This window comes from Vicugna pacos, chromosome 19 (genome assembly GCF_048564905.1).
Source record: "Vicugna pacos chromosome 19, VicPac4, whole genome shotgun sequence".
NCBI classification, from domain to species: domain Eukaryota; kingdom Metazoa; phylum Chordata; class Mammalia; order Artiodactyla; family Camelidae; genus Vicugna; species Vicugna pacos.
The window spans coordinates 27,974,568-27,993,893 of NC_133005.1; the positions used below are offsets into that span (position 1 = coordinate 27,974,568).

Below are 19,326 nucleotides of genomic sequence, written 5' to 3' on the forward strand. Positions count from 1 at the left end.
CTCCCTGGCCCCTTCACTAAGGGGCCAAAGGTCAGGAGAGGAAATATTCCGACTCAGAACTGAAGATCTGACTTGGATCTTCCCCTTGCCCTGCACTTGGGACGAGCCACTTGCCCACCCTGACTTAGCTTCCCCAAGTCTGATGAACTTGAAAGCAACAGGGGGTTGTTTTGGGGATTAAATGAATCAGTATATCCGTTTATTAGCAAATTAAGCACATTCCTTGAGCGCTTACGTTTGTCATGTGTTTAAGTGCAGTGCTAAAGGCAAGAGGATAGAATGGAGGGTGATATGCACTGTTGAAGGCGCTGCCAGCCTACTGGGGGACAGTGGGGGAGGGGTAGGAAAACAATTATCAAATAATACTCTGTTAATAATTTTAATCAAATCAATATATAATTATGGATGACGGGCAGTGCTGTGGGGGGAGGTAAACAGTGTATGAAAAATTAATGGAGTCCTAATGTAGGGTGAAGGGTGAGGGCGGACTCTCCTTGGAAGTTGGCATTTAGGCTGAGAAACCGAAGGACAATTAGGAGTTGTTCAGGGCAACAGTGAGAGGGAGAATGTTCTAAGCAGAAAGAACCACTTGTCCTGGATGTGGGAGGCCGGAAGGAACAGGTCAGGGTGAGAAATGAACAAGTAGTGAGACAGTGCTACCTAATGATTTTGGATTTTATCTGAAGAGTAGTAAGAAGCCTTTTCTTCAGGGGAATGATACCAGATTTCGGTTTCTGAAAGGCCATCCTGGCTGCATGGCTTGGAAAGTACTTTCGAGTGGCTATGGGGAGCCAGGTTAGAAGGCTGTTGCAGGTCTTTAGGTGCAAAGTGATGGTGGCCCTGACAGGGTGGTGGCTTGGGGAGGTGGGGAAGTAAAGGATGTAAAGTGGAATGTGGGTGGTGCTGAGGCATTGGCAATGACACCTAGGTCTTTGCCTTGAGTATGAAGGAATGAAGGAGCCCTTGACTAAAGTGGTGAAGCCTGAAGAAGGCTCAGACTGAGGGAGAAGTTCAAGAGTTTGGCTTTGAGAAGGTAAGTTTGAAAAGCCTGGAAAACTTCTGGGTGGAGATGATCAATAGGCAGTTTTATATGTTGTATATATCCAGTTACAACCAACTGGTCGTGGCCTCTCACTATTTTGCTGCTTCTGGGTTGAGGGATCACTGCACTCATTCCAGGCTCACTCAATATTCAACCCTGGAAGAAAAGAGAAGTCTCATAGTGGAAACTTTCGTTTAGACAAGAGGAAAGTTAAGTGTTGACAAGGATGTGGAGCAACTGAAATTCTTGCACACTGCTGGTGACAGAGGAAATTGGTACAAACTCTTCAGAAAACTGGCAGTTTCTACCAAATGTAAACATAATCCTATGCTATGACCTAAAATTTCCACTCTTAGCTTTTTATTCCAAGAGAAATGAGTGCCCATGTCTACAAATAGGCTGGTACAAGAATTTTCATAGCAGATTTATTCATAGCTCAAAGTGGATATGGCCCAATGTTCATCAACAGGAGAATGGAGAAACAAATTATGATGTGTTCATCCAATGGAATACTGTGTTTTACATATAAAAGTACAAAACAATGACACGTGATACCATGGATTCTATTCACACATGGTATGTGGACTAAAAGAGTCTAGACACCAAAACAGTACATATTGCATGATTCCATTCATGTAAAGTTCAAGGGCAGGCGGTGCATACATTTTGGCACCGCTTAATTGCCATTAATCTATGGTTATAGAAATCAGAATAGTAGTTACCTGTGTTGGAGGGGGAGTAGAGATGAGAGAAGAGCAAAAGGGGCTTTTCTGGAGTGCTGGAAAAAGGCTAGATCTTTATATGGTTGGTGATTACATGGGTAAAAATTCATCAAACTATACCTTAAGATTAGGGGACTTTAGATACTTTATGTAAGTTATACCCCAAGAAAAATAAAATATAGTAGAAGAGGTCCTTCCCATCCATGACATGTGATGTGTGCTGCTGAGTAAGAACCAAGGCGCGTTCTGAAAGGACTCCACCTTCCAGAAAACTTCATGCCAGGTCTGGGCATTGACGAAGCAGTGGCCAACCCTCTCCCCCATTAGGGCCCCAGAAAACAGGGGAGGGTGAGGCAGGGCCTCTTACTCACAGGGAGCTGGCTCCTGTCCAGCTGGCTCCTTTCCTCTGTACCCACAAGACTTCTCCACCCTCCCAGCTCAGTTCCAGGTGGTAGGAATGACACCAAAGCTGGGCTCTGACTTGAGAGACATGGAAGGGCTTTCTGCCCTAAAATTTCGCTCAACAGACTTCAACTTCCTGCCAAGGTTTCTCCAACTTACTGCCTCCACCAGACACCTGAACTTCCCTGTGACTCCTGTTCTATCCTGCTCCACACTCCCCACATCTTATCTATCCATCCCTTCAGAATCCCTCTTCAGGCCTTTTCTGTCCCCACTGCCAAAGCCTTGGTCCAGGCCACCATCCTCTCTCTCCTGGACCCTGTATCAGCCTCCTCACTGGTCTCCCTGCCCCTCCCCCAGCCCCATCTCACCCAGAACCAGCATCCTCCACACAGCAGCCAGGATGATCTTTCTAAAATGACCCTCACTCTTCCTCTTGAGAGCATGTCCCCTCTCCCCTGTCTTTACGGTCAATAGCCTCTCCAGTTGCCAAAGCCCCAGATCCAATGCCATCTCCTCCATGAAGCCTTTGCATTCATTCAGCAAACATTTATGGAGTACCTAAAATGTGCCAGGCACTGTGCTAGGCATGGAGGATAGACAATCTGGGGAGACGGGCAGTGAAGCAAAGCCAGTGTGTATGCACTTCCTGTGTCTGTTAACTCTCACTAGGCTATGAGCTCCTTGAGGGCAGGGTTCATTTTGGGGTCGTTTCTAGACCTCGGAGCCCAGAATAGGGCCTGGAAGGGAGAAGGAGGTAGTAACTGTTGAATGAATGAATGAATGAATGAATGAAAAGCCAGGCTAAGCTTCTCCCTTTCTCATTTTCCTCCAAGTCTCCGATTTAGCTGGTAGCTAGGTCCATGGAATTCAGCTGGAACTGGATGGCAAATTTGGAGCTAAATGATAACGAATTGGCAAAATCTTATGTTATGGAACAATGTTTTGTGAAACCACAATACCTCCTTTCCTATATTATCACCAGAAAAATTATGTTTTTTGGAAATCCACGTTATTTCCTTGTCAAGACTTAGATGCAGGAAATTTAACTGCAGTAGAACAATAGTTATTTGTTAAACCACCAAAGAAGCTATGTGATATTAAAAGATTTAAAATGTAATAAGAAACAAACCAATGAATAAAACAAAACAGAAACAGACCCACAGATATAGAGAACAAACTAGTGTTTACCAGTGGGGAGAAGGAAGAGGGGGGCAAGGTAGGGGTAGGGGATTAAGAGATAGAAACTGCTAGGTACGAAATAAATAAGCAAGAAGGATATCTTGTACAGCACAGGGAAATATAGCCATCATTTTGTAATACATTCAAGGGGAATATAATCTATAAAAATGTTGAATCACTATGTTGTACACCTGAAACTAATATAATACTGTAAATCAACTATACTCCGATTTTTAAAAATGTAGTAAGAAACATTATTATCAAACTGACCAAAGAAGTAAATTCTGGGATAGTACAGATTATGCCGGAATGCCAGGGTTTTAATCCCACTCTGCATTTACTAGCTGTGTGTCCCTGAGAAAATTACTTAACCTCCCTGTGCCTCACTTTTCCCATGTGTATAATGAGAATCTACCCCATATGTTTGTTTCTGGGAATTCAATAAGTTTGTATTTCAAAGTGCTTATAATAGCACCTGTCACATAATTAGCACTCAGAGCTACCTATTAGTGCAAATGGATAAACCAGGCTACCCCAGGGGCTGGGTGTGCTGTGGAAACCCTGGTGCAGAGGGCTCCTCCCAACCATGAGCCATAAGATTGCCATCCTTGAGGAAGCAGGACAAGTGGGTTCAAATCTCGGACCTGCTTTCATGACCTGGAGAGATCCTTGCCTACTCTGTCTTCAGTTTCTCGAAGGTCCTTTTGTTCCTGACGTCTTAGGGTTTCTGCATTTGGGAGGCTGGTGCTGCTGTTTTAATCAAGTCTGTGGCAACACCTAGTGGTAATACTGGGACATGTCTGACATTCTTATTAAAATGTCTTCAACTTATGATATGAACGATAATGGTATATTAAGTTCTTCCTATGCTAGACACTGAGTGTTACATAAACTCTTAGTTAATTTTCAATGTAATTCTATAAGGAATAGATTGATGTTATCCTTATTTTACAGAAGAAGAAAGTAAGATTCAGGAAAATGAAGTCAGTTGCCTATACAGCTATAGGTGACAGAGCTGGATTTGAATCTAGGCCACGTGGACCTGAAGTCTGCATTTGTAACCCCTCTATGTCAGGCCCCTGGGTGAATACTGGGAAAACATGAAAAAATCATATCCTTGCCTGAATACAGAACATAAATATAATTGATAACTATTTTAAGGAGAATAAATGCAGATGTTTAAAAGGGAGAAAGGGTGCAGACTGTGGCCAAAAATTCCCACCTAAAATACAAAATGTATATTCCTTTGATGGAAAGCAGTGACATTTCAGCTATTTTAAGTAAAAAGGAAATGGATCAGCAGAATCTTGGGGTTTACAGAGTTGAGAGGCAATTGATGAAGCAAGCTTACACAGCTGCCTTCCTGCCCCAGGGCCTTTGCACATGCCATTCCCTCTGCTGGAATACCTCACCTCCCTTTCCTCACCTGGCTGACTCAAACTCATTCTTCAGGTCTTGATTTTATTGTTGCTTCCTCAGCTGCTCTCTTTGGTGTTCCGGATGATGTCAGGTAGCCTTGTGAGATGCTGTCCCAAAAGCAAGTGCTTCTCCTTTGTGGCCCTTATATAACTGTGACTAAATAATTATTCATTGGGTGAGCATCAGTCTTTCCAAGCAGACTGTGAGCTCCGTGATGGCAAGAACTGTCTGTCTTGATCCCTGTTGTACTTCCAGAACCTAGGATGGGGGTGATAGATGAGGTTTTGCTTCAGGGACAAACCAATCAAAAACCTCAGTAGCTGATAACCTCACATGCTTATTTCTCATTTATGCTTCATGTCCACTGTGGCTCAGCTGTGGCTCTGCTCTTTATTGTTTCACCCTGGGACCTAGTCGGATGGAGAAGCCTCAGTCTGGCAGGGGCTGGTCCTAAGACCTCAGCACAGGAGCAGGCAAAAGGGTGGCACAGCTTGAAGTTGGTTGAGCAGAACTGTGCTGAGGTTCTGACAGGGAATGGGGGTTAGTGCTAGGACTCAGCTGAGTGGGAACACCACCGACTTTCCCCTCGGGATCTTTGTCAGTCATCACACATGCCTCGTATATCCTTCCAATAGTAAAGCTGTCTGACACTTTGCAGCTTCCAAGAAGCTTCCACGAAGCAGGGACACCCTCTCATGGTCATTTCACCTTGTCTCTCCCTGTTCCTCTCAAGTACTGTAGGATCTGGGCAAACCCACTTCCTTTCTGTTCTTTTAGCATCCTGGCTCTTAGCCTTTGTTGACACTTTGCCCTCACCTGTATGCCACACACACACATGGTTCCATCTCTTGAAATCCCACCATGCCCTAGAATCCCATGCAAGACCCCACTGCGATCTGGAGGTTTTCCTGTCCCTTCCCAAATCCATTTAACTCCACAAATGGGTACTGAGCACTGAGTTCTTGTCAGGCGCTGTGCTGGTCCATTTCCTCCTCCTAGTCCTGTTTGGTCCAGCCCGGATGATGGCAACAGCGCCTCCCTGGCCTCCCCCTTCCACTTGAGATGTCCCACACTCTGTTCCCCTCAGGGAGCCAGCATGATCTTTTAAAAGAGAGACCATGCTTCATCACCCCTCTGCTTAAAACGCTCCTTAGAGGGTTTTGATTTTAATTCCTCACTGTGACCCTCCTGGCAATGTGTCTTAGCTCTGGTTCCCCTCAAGCAGATGCTGAGACAAGAACTTGGGTGCAAGGGCTTTAAATGGGCGGCAATCACAGGAGGCACATGTAGGAGTTGGGAAGTGATAGGAGAGAGAGCCAACAGGGGGCTGCAATGGATGTGTTATTGCTGTGGGCCACCAGCTCAATCCTGCAGGGGCCTTGCGAGGGACGATGCGGAGATAAAGGTGTCTGAATCAGAAAGGCCCTGTGGAGAGGTGAGGAATCCAGAGCAGGGACTTGGGTGAGGCAAACGAGGTCCCTAGGCTTCCACAGCTAAGAAGAATCCACGAGGTACCACTTCATACCCCCTGCATGGCTCTAATCAAAAAGAGGGACAAGAACAAGTGTTGGTGAGAATGTGGAGAAATTGTGGTCCTCCAGTGCTGCTGGGAGGCATGTAAAATGGGGCAGATGCTGTAGACAACAGTCTGGCAGTTCCTCAGATGGTTAAATGCAGAGTTACCCTACGACTCTGAAATTCCACCCAAGAGAAATGAAAACACACATCCTCACAAAACTACACTTGAATGTTCATGCAACATTTTCCATAATTGCCCCAAAGTGGAAACACCCCAACTGTCCACGAACTGAGGAAAGAATAAACAAAATGTGGTTTATTCAGACAATGGAATATTACTTAGCCATAAAAAGCAAAGTACTGACACCTGCGACACCATGAATGAACCTCGGAAACACGATGCTGAGTGAGAGAAGCCAGTCATAAAGGGTCACATATTGCATGATTCCACTTCTATGAAATGTCCACAATAGGCAAATCCAGAGAGACAGAAAGATGAGGGGTTGCCTAGAGCTGGGGGTGGGGTGGGATGGGAGGTGAGACAGGAAGTGACTAACGGGGACAGGTTCCTTTGGGGGTGATGAAAATATTCCAGAATTAGACAGTGCTGAGGATTACCCAATTTTGTGAATATACTCAAAACCACTGAATTGTACACTTTAAGAGAATGAACTTTACAATATGTGAATTATGTCTCATTAAAACTGTTATAAAAACATTTTAGAAGGTCTTCACCCTGAAAGCGAGTGTCCCAAATGTTGTGGCCCAAGTGTCTCCCCTCCTGGGGGTGCATCCCAGCCTCATCCTGGCCCTGAAGGAAGATGCAGTATTTATTATCCTCCATCTCCGATCCTCATTGATTGATGGTCACCCTTGGGGTTTAAGTCTCCTGGCTTGTCCTCTGCATCCAGCCAAGCTCAGGGTAGGTGACTCCCTCAGGCAGAAAGACACAGAAATTCACCAGGGTGTATGGGTACTGTTGGCCGAGGCACTGCCAGTATCTCCTACATCCCGTGTCACCGGGCCACCACCATCCCTGTAACCTCATTTCCTTGCTCTCCCTCTTATCACACTGCTCCAGCCACCTTGATCTCCATCCTCATCGGGCAACACACCACTTTCCTGCCTCAGGAGCATTGCATGGCTGTTTTCTCTGCTTCCCCAGACTTCCTTCTTGCTGGGTCCTTCCCATCCTTCAGGACTCAGCTCAAATGTCACCTCACAGAAGCCTTTCTTCCCGCCCTACTCAAAACAGATTCTTCATTATTCTCTCTCCAAACACCTAGGGTGCTTTCTTCATAGCACTTACCACAATTTGGAAATTATATACTCATTTGTTTGTCTATGTATTTCATCTATCTTCCCCAACTGGCTGCAAGATTCAGGAGAGAGCAATTGAGTCTGTCTTGCTCATGGCTGGCTGTATCTACCATATCCTTCACTGTGTCCAGTATACAGAAGGTACTACATAAATGTTTGTCAGATGCTTTATGAATAAGAAACACTCCAGGCCCTTCTCCTCAAAACAAACGCTTCCAGCCAAATAGGAAGGGAGGCATCTGGACAGGCATCTGTGGCACCAGGTGGTTCATACTGTAACAGGTGAGGAGAGGGATGTGGGAAGACACATGAGGAAGAAATTAATTCTGGGAGCTCAGAGAAGGAAAAAAATCTAGATAGCAAATGTTACTCGAAATGGGTTTAGAAGGATGAATAGGAGAGCATCAGGTACAGAAGAACATGGGAAGAGAATGCAAGCAGAGGGAACAGCATAGCTAAAAGTTTGCAAGCAGGCAAGTGATGATGCTTTGGCTATGTGTGTATATGTGTGTGTGTGTGTGTGTGTGTGTGTGTGCATGCGCACGCGCACGTGCAGGGTGGGAGATGAGGAGTGAGGGGGGGGTAGAAGGGGTGAGATCAAGAGATCCGTGAATGCTCAGGGGGAGGAGTTTGGATACTGTCCCAGGGGTGTGGGAGCCACTGAATGCATTTGAGCAGGGTTCGGGTGTGGCCAACTCTGGGATTTAAAATGTCCTTTTCAGTTGGCCTGGTTGGGCTTAGTGAGCCAGGAGGCAGAGAGGACTGCCAAAAGAGGACTGATATTCCAAGTGGGAGATGCTAAAGCTTAGAATGTCAGGGGAGCAGCTGGGGGCTAGCAGTGGTACCCAGACACAGGGTCCCTGCTGATGGGCATAGACCACCTGGGATGCCCACCCCTGATCTCCAAGAGGACACCAGGGAAGGAAAGAGGAAAGAGGCTGAAATGATTTGAGGTAGGATGTCAAACTCATGATTTCACAAGGATCTTAAAATAGTACATTGTTTCAATAGTTTCCTTTTGAAGATAACGTACGTAAATCAAACAGGCAAGTCAACTTGAAGAAAAATATTAAGTAAAAAATGCGGGTGGATCTGGGATAGTTGATTGATAAATGCTGCTGAGGCCACTGGGAGCCATAGCAAGGATGAGAGAAGGAGGAGCATGGCAAGGCTGGAACTTTGAAGTCTCACTTTGTTGGCTCATTGGTCACCTGAATTGACTGGGGACTGGTAAGCAGGAGGGCATGAGGTCAGGGCCTAGAGGACAGGGAGGAGGGGAGAATCCACAGCAGGGTCTGCTTTCATGCCAGGGACACCCCTACATCTCCCTCCTCCCCTGGAGCTGCAGGTTTCATTCACTCAGATGAAACCCAGAGCTGGAGTGGGCCCTAATAGCTCACCACTTATAGCAAGCAGTCTGTGGGCATAAACAGAAACCAACACTGGGGTGAGGGAGGAGCAAGCCCCCCTTCCATTGTTTTATTTCACCCAGCCATTGGCAGCCCTTAGGCACATGATGGCATAAGGCTTGTTTTATTATTTGGGGCATGAAAGGAGGGGGTCTTCCTGCCTCAGGGCCTTTGCACTTGCTGATCCTGCTCCTGATGTCCAAATCCAGTTTGCCTATTTAAGTCCTCAGTTCGAATTATCAGCTCCTCAGAGAGGCATCTCTGACCGCATTATCCTAAACATACCACCTTTCCCTTCATCCTATTGTCTTTACCACTCTCAGCATTGTATCTTTTAAAAAATCAACTTTATTGAAGTTTAACAAATACAAGACACTCATTTAACTTGGACAGTTTGATGAGTTTTGACAAATATGTCCCCGTAACCAACCACTGGAATCCACACTTTCGTCACCCCAAAAGGTTCAGTTAGATGGCTCTCTCCCCACCCCAGGCTCCACTGGTCCACTTCCTGTCACTGTAGTTTAGCTTCCCCTCCTCTAGGCTTTCACATTCATGAAATAATCCTGCATGTACCCTTTGTGTTTGACTTATCTTGTTCAGCATAATGTTTTTCAGATTTAGGACACTGTAGTGTGTTTGGGTGGTTCACTCCGCTCTGCATTCCTGAGCTGTATTCCATTGTATGGATGTACCTCAGGTGGTTCACTCACTTTCCTGATGATGGACAGTTTTCAACGATCAGAACTGAAGCTGCTATGAACAGTTACATTCAAGTCTTTGGTGTGGATATATGGGTGTATACTTTCAATTCTCTTGGGTAGACTGAGCAATAGAACTTCTGGATAATCAACTGGCATTACAACACCTATTTTGCTTGCTTTTTGTGCATGGTTCACAGACCTTTAGATGCTTCCCCACTAAGCATCATCATCAGAGCAGGGACTTTGCTCACCACTGGATGTGAATAGTGCCCAGCAAGCATGTGGCATGTCCACAATGAACGAATTAAAAGCCAGAACAGCTGAGTTCCAAATGTAAAGGCTCCAAGCCAGAGATCTGCTGGGTTTCTGGGTCCTTCTCCCCAGATGCAGGTTCCTGCTCTGGTCCCTGGGGAAGCCTGACACTTTCTGAACCCTGCAGGGGAACACCCACAAGGAAAAAGAAATAATGGCATGGTCCTGCCGGGAGCCTCGAACCCCATACTCAGAAGTTCCTAAGGGTCTCCTGTAATGCTAAGGTGCGGCAGGGGAGCCTCGCCTCCCCTCCTCTCCCGTACGACTCAGCCTGCCCCCTGCACGTGGCACTTTTCCCACCGCTGGGTGACTGGGTGCGTTTCCCTCATGGGGAGTTTATGCGGGCCCGTCCCTTCTCCTTTCCCCACACACCACGAGGGGCCTCCGGGACACATGCATCTGTGGCTACCATGGCCCACGTATCCAAGCTCTGTCCACACCTGCCATCCGCCGCTCTTTGCTTTTCTGGGCTCCTAGAATCAGGGTATTGTACCTATGTTTTAGGATGGGCCTGGAATGCATCTGTGTGTCTGTGAATCTCTAGCCAGCTGGCCAGGTGGCGCTGCAGACCCGCTCCGCCTGCAGGTAGCATCCACGGCGGCCGGACCCAGGGCGGCCCTTTCACATTTTTCCAGCAGGGGGAGCCAGCGCTCCGCGGAGAAGCAGTGCCACATCCACGCTCGGCTGCAGCGGGCGGAGGGCGAACTGGGGACCTCGAGAGACCGCGCTCAGCTGGGTGTGAGACTCCTGTAGCCTCAAAATACATCCCGGTGTCCAGAAAGGGAAACTGAGGCCTAGAAAGGAGGAAGGAGGCTACTCAGATCTCCTAGATCCCAGTCCCAAATCCCACCGCATCACAGCCCTCTCCAGACTTAGTGTGGGGAGAGGGGGTGGTCTCTGGGGCATAGGCTGGGGGAACTGTCCTTTAACTGGACCGCTCAGACTTGCTTCAAGGCAGGGGGATGGATGGACTCACCTCTCAGTCTCCTCAGAGACCTTCATCAGCTGCTGGGAAATCTGTGAGCCCAGGGATAAGGTCTGGAGGGCAAGGCTGGGGAGAGTTGCCCCTCTAGAGTTTGCCCAATCTGAGGCAGAGGCTGAAGGCTTTTTTACTCATCTGTAAAATGGGTATGTAGGGAACCACACCTCCAGTTCTCTCCTGATCTTTCTGCTTCATCCTTGCTCAGGTTGAAAGCTTAAGAGGTGACTGGACCAGTGTCCTGGAGACAATGTCCAGACACCCATGTCCAGACAAGACCACCTTGACCTTTCCTGGACCCCTCCCACTTGGAGAATGGAATAGTCATCTGACCCCAGAGTGTGCATTTTCATTACCTAAGCAACCTGACTCAGAACGATGAATTGGGTCAATCAAATATCTGTTCTTCTAGGAATTTATATGAAGGCCCCACTGCCCAGGCAGCAGGCTTTTTGCTGGGCCCTGGGGATAGAGCAGTAAACAGGAAAATGAGACCCTGCCCCAGGGACCTCACCATCCCAAGTGGGGAGACAGACTGTCAAAGAAGTAAACAACAAACAAATAATTACAAATTGGGATCCATGCTGTGAAGGAAACCAAGAAAGGGCAGAGAGAAAGAATAACTGAGGCGGGGGAGGCTGCTCTTAGCTGGAGCTGTCAGGGGAGGGCCTCTAATGAGGCAGCGTTTAAACCAGGAGCTGAAAGATGAGATGGAGCCAGCCATGCAAAGGCAAGGCAAGTGGAGAGGGTGAAATAGGGCAAGAAAAATGATCAGATTCATATTTTCAAAAGGTCCTTCTGGCTGCTGGGTGGAGAATGGGCTGGGGCCCGGTGTGAATGGAAACCAGAAGACCAAAGAGGAAGCTGGTTGCAGTAATTCAGGGAAGAGATGCTGGTGCCTCTGATCTGGGCAGTAGCCGTGGAGGTGGTGGATTCTGCAGGTATGTCAAAGTAGGGCTGGTGGGTCTTCTGTCAGATGAGGGGTAGCGGACAGGGGAAAATCCAAGGTGATCCCTTAAAAAATTAGGTGGTTGGAAGTGCCCTTTGCCAAGATGGGGAAGGGTGTGAGGAAAGCAGGTGGAGAGGGTCACAGAATTTAAGAAATGCTGGCAGGAACTCAGGGATTCCAGAATGGAGTCCAGCCCTCCCTCCGTGTTCCTCTGCCTTTGGGGGTGGGTTGTGATTCTGAACTCAAGGATTAAGGCTCCTAAACTTGGCCTGGCCTCAGCATCACCCTGGCAGTTAGGCAGTATGATTCCTGGGCCCCCAATCTACTGACTCAGAAACTCCCAAGTTGTGCTGATTCAGCTGGCCTGGGTCTATGTGTGGGAGGCCCTGCCCCAGAGTTCAGGGTTTCTGTTCCTATGGGGACCCAGGTGACGTCTGTCCTCCTCTTCCAGGTGGCCCTACCCAGGTAGGAGAGTCAGGAAGGAGCCCCAAGAGAGACAAATGGGCAGAGGCTGCTGGAGATTCAGAGATGCTGATAAATGCCAGGGAAAAACAAGCTACCTTCTTAGTTTGACCTTGTTTCTAAATAATCCCAGCTCCCAAGGAAGGCATTATTTTGCTTCATGGGTAGTGGTTGGGAGAAGCATCAAGAGGAACTGGCAAGCAAAACGGGACACAGAGGCTCAAGTCCTGGCACCACACACTTGAAGAGGTGAAGGTGAGGGAGGCTACGGTCTTGGGGGCCACTCTGGTCCCAGGCTCACTCCAAGCTAAGCCTACCAGCTAAGGGCAGCCCGGTTCATTCTGGACTCATCCCACGAGTGGGTCTCAAATGGCCAAAATGTTCCTTGCCTGCTGGCTTGGGAAGTACATGGAACATTCTCTCTTCCTTACTCTCTTCATCTGGGTCATCTCTTAGGTCTCAGTAGGAATATCAGTTCTCCAGGGCAGCCCTCCCTCACCCCTGTAACTGGGCCACATCCCCAGCTGTGATCCCTTTGGCAATCTTTCCACGTTCACGTACATGATCTGCTTTCACCCTGCAAAGCGGGCCTGCATTCTCTTTTTACAGATAAAGGCACTAGGGTTCAGAGAGTTTAAGCAGCTTGCCCAAGGTCACACAGCAAGCCTACAGCCCCGAACATCTGCGGCTGCAGCAAATCTAGGAAATGTTGCCCCCAAATCCTTTGTTGTAGCTGAACAGCACTGAAGAGTGGAAAGCTATGGATACCCAAAAAGGATCAGATGAACCATCTCAAAGGACCGAATAAATATCCACGCTGGGCCCAGGCATGAGGTAGGGATCATGCATTAGACCCCATGCCCTCCTGGTGACAGGACCCCAGGGGCCAACCTCAGCTGAACGGACCCCTCCCCTTTCCCAAAGTCAGCTGTTTCTCTTCCCTGGAAATGCCTCTGAAATGTCAGTTGTGGGCCACCCTCCCTTCCTCCCCCTCTGCGAGTCATGTAGCAGCTCAAATATATTATACATATTAAAAGAATATATTCTCTGGCAGCCCTGAAGGGGATAATGAAACCTATATATATATATCTATATATTTATACACAATGGATTGCCTCGAAATGCTCTGAATATCCCTCCAGCTGTGGCAACCCTTTGAAATATGACACTCCAACAACACCTCCCCCACTGGCGGCTGGCGGGAGACATTAAAGATTTAAAAAAAGGGAAGGAAGGAAGGAGAGGAAGGAGAAGAAAAAGGAGGCAGCTGCTTTTGCCTTCGGCTGTGCAGCGGCAAACTGTGTTTAAATATTAAAACCACCCATCACCCGGCCCAGCTGTCCGCCCCCTTCGGTGGCCTGGTACCAAGGTCTCCTGTGGCTTCTGTGGTTGAGGGTTGCCAGGCAGATCTAACCCCTCCCCAGCCCCAGTGATGGCAGGGGTGGGGGTGGGGTGGGGGTGTTGGGTGCGGGCGGTGGGGAGTAGAGCAGGAGGAGGCTCTGCTTTAGACTCAGATTCTGGGCTTGTCTAGGCTTGGCTGGGAAAAGGGACCTGACGTGGGAGAGGGCTGGGAGGAGTCTGCAGGATTTGAGGCAGAAGATGTAGGTTTGGATCCTGATTCTGCCTCTTAGGTGCTGTGTGACCTTGACCTTGGGAAGTCTCCCATCTCTGGGCTGCAATTTTCTCATCTATATTTTAAGAGATTTGGACTGGATCATGGGACTTCAGGGGTCCATGAATATTCAGAAGTTACATACAACATTGGGGGCAGTTTCAACGGGGTCCTTGGGCTCATTAGAGCGATGGAGCCTTCTCTGAGTGCGAGTGTGAGAGCATCATTTCGATCTCAACACTGGCACTTCATGGCTCCCCAGCCAGGCAGGCCCGATTCCTTCCCCTTGGTTCAGGGGAGGAGCTTTGAGCTGTTCACTAATGATCAGAGCTACGGAAAGCGCGTACATCTTGTTCCAACAATATAATTAAAGGTGATCCGAAGTGCCAAGGGCTGTCTTGCAAGGTGGTGAGCTCCCGGCCACTAAAGGAATTCAGATGCTGAATGAACTCTTTTGGGGGATGCTGTAAGGGAGATTTCAGCACTTGATAGGGCCTGGCTGTGAGGTCCCTTCCACCCCCAGATGTCTATGATTTTAATTTTCTTTGATTGAAGGCTCTACAGAACTTAGCTATGACTGGGGAGGGAGAGCAGGAGCAAGAACAGTTAGGGGGTTCTGTATTTACTAGAAGAATGTACAATAGCAGGTATGCGCTTTGCCTTCTAGGTCCCTCTCATGGTGGTTGTAGGCATCTTGCCACCTTGCGTGAAATTCCAGGGCTTAAGGGTGTATATCTTACTGCACCATAGTCCCTAAACTCACACCAAATACTTGATCTGTGGCTCAACTGAAAAGCTAGGGATTCGTTTCACCCCTGGACTCCCTGAGCAGTGGATGGCTCCAGAGAGGGGTCTCCTGAAGGATTTTGGATTTCCGGGGGGTAGGGGAGTGGTTTGACTGTTCTGGGTTGGATTATTTGCTCACCCGCTAACTCTGGAACCAAATCCCCAAATTGGGATACTCCAAATCTAAGACCAAGAGTTAAAGGTGTCAGGATTCCAGAATCTAAAGTTTCTATACCTTGGAATTTCTGGGAGTTAATATTTCTAAGACCTTTTGAGTCAAGAAATCTTTGGAAGGTCAAGATGGGCCTTTCTACAGGGAACGTATGTTGGGACGGGAGGTGCTAAGAGGTGGATATGAAATCTTTTTTGTTTCCCAGTGTGAACCATCTACCTACAGAAGAGAAATCTGTGACCAGACCACATGCAGAAAGCCAAGTCATTTAGCTTTTTTAACTTAGAAAAATACAAATTCTTTTACATGTCCAGACAGGACTGGGGCTCAGGTGGGGGTCTGGTAAAAGGGATGGAGTTCATTGTGTGCTGGCAAACCAGCTTTCTTAGGGCATGTGCCTATTTCCATGGAGGAAATAGTCCCACTGAGGCTGATTTCTAGATGCCAACAGTTTAACAGCCAGTAGCCAGATATCTAAAATTTACCAATTGCCTCTTTTGAGCCAGCAAAAGCTGGCTCTAGCACATCTTGGGATGGGGAGGGGGGCTGCCCAGGCCTCTGTAGTTGCACCTAGAAGGATCGGGGGGGTGGGGTGAGGTTGTGACTATGTGGACAGTTGTTCAAATAGGATGAGGGCTTGCTGATCTCCATGTAATATCTGGAGTCTAATGGGAAGCCTTCCTGCTTACAGGGGAGGGAATCAGAGGGTTCCTCTTCTGGGTCAGGGGAGCATGGTGGGGGCAGAGGCGGGGATTCCTAGCTGCTGGGACTAGGAGGGCAGCTGTGAGTGGAGGTGACAAAGAAGGGCAGAAACTGTCTTTTCACCCAGGGCCCCCCTCAGCTATGGTGGAGCATGTGTTTATTTCTTCACTCGGTTACTCAATGGAGGTTTATGAAGAGCAAACATCATTGTGCCCATTTTGCAGATGAGGAAATTAAGACCTCGAGGGACAAAGGTATTTGTTTCCAGTTGCCACGAAATAAAGTGATAGTAGCTAAAACTGATGGAGTTATGGACACATACAGGCCTAGGGCATTCACAGCGTCCACTCTGCTTGTATTAGCTCATTTATTCCTCACAATAACCTTAGGTGGTATTATTATCACCCCACTTTGCAGATAGGGAAAATGAGGCACAATTTGCCAGCACCCCACAGCTAGTGAATGGCAGAGCTGGGTAGAGCCCGGGCCAAGCTGAGGCCTGTGCCATCTCCCCTTCTCTTCTGGGAAGAGGGGAAGAAGGCAGCTGGGGGCGAGGGGACCAGAAGGGTGGCCAGAGGTGGAGGAGCTTCTTACAGCAGCTGTAGGAAGAAGGTGAGAGAGAAAAAGCTTTAAGACATCTGTTTGGACAGAGAGGAAGGTAAATGAAAGAGAGAGGGAGAGAAAGGGAGAGATAGGGAACTACAAAATTATGGAGATGGGGTTGCAGAGACGGGGCTCACCCAGGGCCCCCATCTTCTTCCCACAAATATCCTAAACCAATTCTCGGAGCCTTGGTCTTTTTATGTGTAAAATGCGATGAGTAGAGGCACCTATTCCCTCATGGTGCTGTTGAAAGAATTAAATAAGAAAGTGTCCGTCAAGTGTTTGGTCAGGGTGGCCCACTGTGTGGACTGACAGCCATGCTATTCTCTCTGCCTGGCCAAGAGGCACCAGCTCTGAGGCCAAATGTGAGCTCTGCCTCTGGCCTGGAGATGAGAGGCTATGCCTGAGCTAAGTGTGTACTTGCACAGACTGGGCAGCATCCCTGCGGTGGGGCCAGCTCAGGGGCACTTCCCATGCAGTTCCCCAATTCACTCCAGGGATCATTTATTTATCCTGATCTTACAAATGGGGAAACTGAGACTCAGAGTGGTCAAGTTACCTCTCTGTGTCACCTAGTCAAAGAGGAGCAAATTTCAGTTCTCCTGATTCCAAGTCCTCTGTGTATGTGTTTGCATATTTCTCTCTTTCTCTCTCTGCGTGTGTATATATGAATACTTGACCATTACTCATTCATTCCATTATCTACTCACTCATTCCTTCATTGAGTAAAAGCATATGCAATGCTCCCCAGTGCCATGCCTATGCCAGGCTCTGGAGATATATGTGAAGGAGGCCAAGATTGACACGGTCTCAGGGAGCATCCAGCCTAATGGAGACCAGAGAGAAAAGATCACACACTCATACCTGATCATTGAACTCTGCCTAGTGCTTCCAAGGAGAGCATAAAACAGTGAGATCTGAGCTAGACTAGGGCTCAGGGAGGGCTTCCCAGAGAACTGGCATTTGAGCTGAGTAGGAGTCAGTCAGCAGTGGGGGTGGGATTGAGGGGAACAGGGGAGGGGCATGTACTCAAGCTCAAGAGCAGTGTGTACCAAGGCCCTGAGGCCTGGGGAAGTATGGGTCTCAGGAGGTTCTGCAGGGAGGCCGGTGTGGTTGGAGAGTGGGGTGGGGTGAGTTGAGGTGGGCAGCCAGTCTTTTGGGGTTTGGTCTTTGCCCTAAGAGCAAAGGTGTGTTTGCAAATTTATGTGAGAGTGTGTCTGGCCCGAACCTCGTGGGCTAGGGTGGCAGAGGGGTTGGAGGCCCCAGGGCAGAGGCCTGATGGGGCAGCCTTGGCATCCTCTCTAGTCCCCACTCACGGCAGCTGGTTCCCTGCCCAAGGAGGGGAACTGGTGACTGTCATCACTATCACCCTGGGAAGGGGGAGGCGCTCGGGGCCTGGCTGGAGGAGACAAGGATGGTGAGTGGAGCTGGATGGGCCTGGAGGGGGCTGAGTACACACCTGGGACGGAAGCACCTCCCTGGCCTCTGTTTTATGTCTGTGAAATGGGCCTTGATGAGCAACCCCAAAAGATGAAAGTGGCCAGACCCTCCAACATCTGCTGGCTCAAACCCCACTTTACACCCGAGGGGGTACACAGAGAGGGAAATGACTTGGTAAGTGTTGCACAGCAAGTCAGTAACTGTTCGAAGGTCAGACCCCAGGCCTCCTTTTGCCTCCTGGTTCAGGGTCCTCTTAGGAATCCTGGAACATCAGCACTGGGGCTCCCGATCTCCAAGTGTCACACAACCGAACACTTCAGCCTGAAGGGACAGGGCTGATGGATGATGCCCTTCGTATCCTGGCAGAAGCACAGGTTGCCTGCAAAGCCTGAAATGACATAGGAATCCCACTGCCGTAGCTCAGAGCCTGCCCATTCTCTAGGATTTCAGGGCCAAGAAACAGTTTCCCTACCTCCCCTCCTATCTTTCCACCATTATCGAGTAAGTCATTTGGCGGTGTGTCTATTTCACATGTTCCTTTTAATAAAAGTAGGTCTGGTCAGGAAGTGGTCTACTTTCCATCCTGGTTGTCAAGTAAGATTAGGACCAGGGAGCTGGGTGGGACCACCTGTGCACCCAGTTCAAGGTGTGGCAGGGGAGTGTTCTGAGGTCAAGCCAGGTCCTTGTTCTGGTCCTAAGGAGCCCCAGACTGGGAGAAAGGAGGCACTCTAGTGAATCAGGCTGGGAGAAGGAGGAGGGAGGAGTATGTAAACCTGGGGCCAGAGCGAACACCCTATTAACACAATCTTAGTTGATATTGAACACCCTAGTTAATAGCTGACACCTTCATTAACCATTAACACCTTACTTAACTGCTAACACCCTACTGATCAGAAGACTTTCTTATTGTTGAACATCCAGTGTTCATTCTAGTTAACAGCAAAACCTTTATTAGCAGTTAACACCCTAGTAAACTGCAAACATGCTACTTAACAAAAACCATGGTTGACACTGAACATGCTAGTCTACAGCGAACACATCCTCATTAACAGTCAACACTAACTGTTCATTAACAGGTAACACTCAACAAGAAGCACCTTAATTGACAGTTGATTCTTTGGGAGGAACTCAGTTCCAGCTGAAAACTTGAATAAGGTACTCACAGACGGTATGGGGGAGGCAGGAGGCTCAGGCCCTTGCTCTGGCCCGGAGGCCTGGCCAGCCAGGCCCAGCCCTGCCTTCCTGCAGCAAGCAGCACCCTACCTGCCCACCCAACACCCTCACTGGCTGCAGCCAAGCTCCACTCTGGAATCCAGGTTTACAAAGGCAGAGATGAAACAGCCCTGGAACGTGAAATGCATTATTCAGCTCCAGCCTAGAGGCCCCTCGCTTCCCTCTTCCCTTGAGGGGAGCTCAGGTTCTTCCTGTATCCAAGATGAAAGTCCAGGCATCGGAGGGTGGGGAGCTGGGAGTTTTGCAGTCGCTTTCTTGCCTCTTACCCTCCCTTCCTCCCTGGCTCTTTGTGTCTCCATTTGCCCCCTCTTTCCCCAACCAGCTCTCTCTGTGTGTCAGTCTGTCCAGCTGCCCGAGC

At 48.5% G+C, this 19,326-nt stretch overlaps 1 long non-coding RNA gene across 1 annotated transcript; it reads left to right on the plus strand.

The window, feature by feature from the left end:
* The first annotated feature begins 946 nt into the window (after nucleotides 1–946).
* On the plus strand, nucleotides 947–12,661 carry LOC140687274 (uncharacterized). The gene is made up of 3 exons (XR_012061465.1): nucleotides 947–1,033; nucleotides 11,802–11,950; nucleotides 12,410–12,661. It is a non-coding gene; the product is annotated as an uncharacterized lncRNA (long non-coding RNA).
* The last annotated feature ends 6,665 nt before the right edge of the window (nucleotides 12,662–19,326 follow it).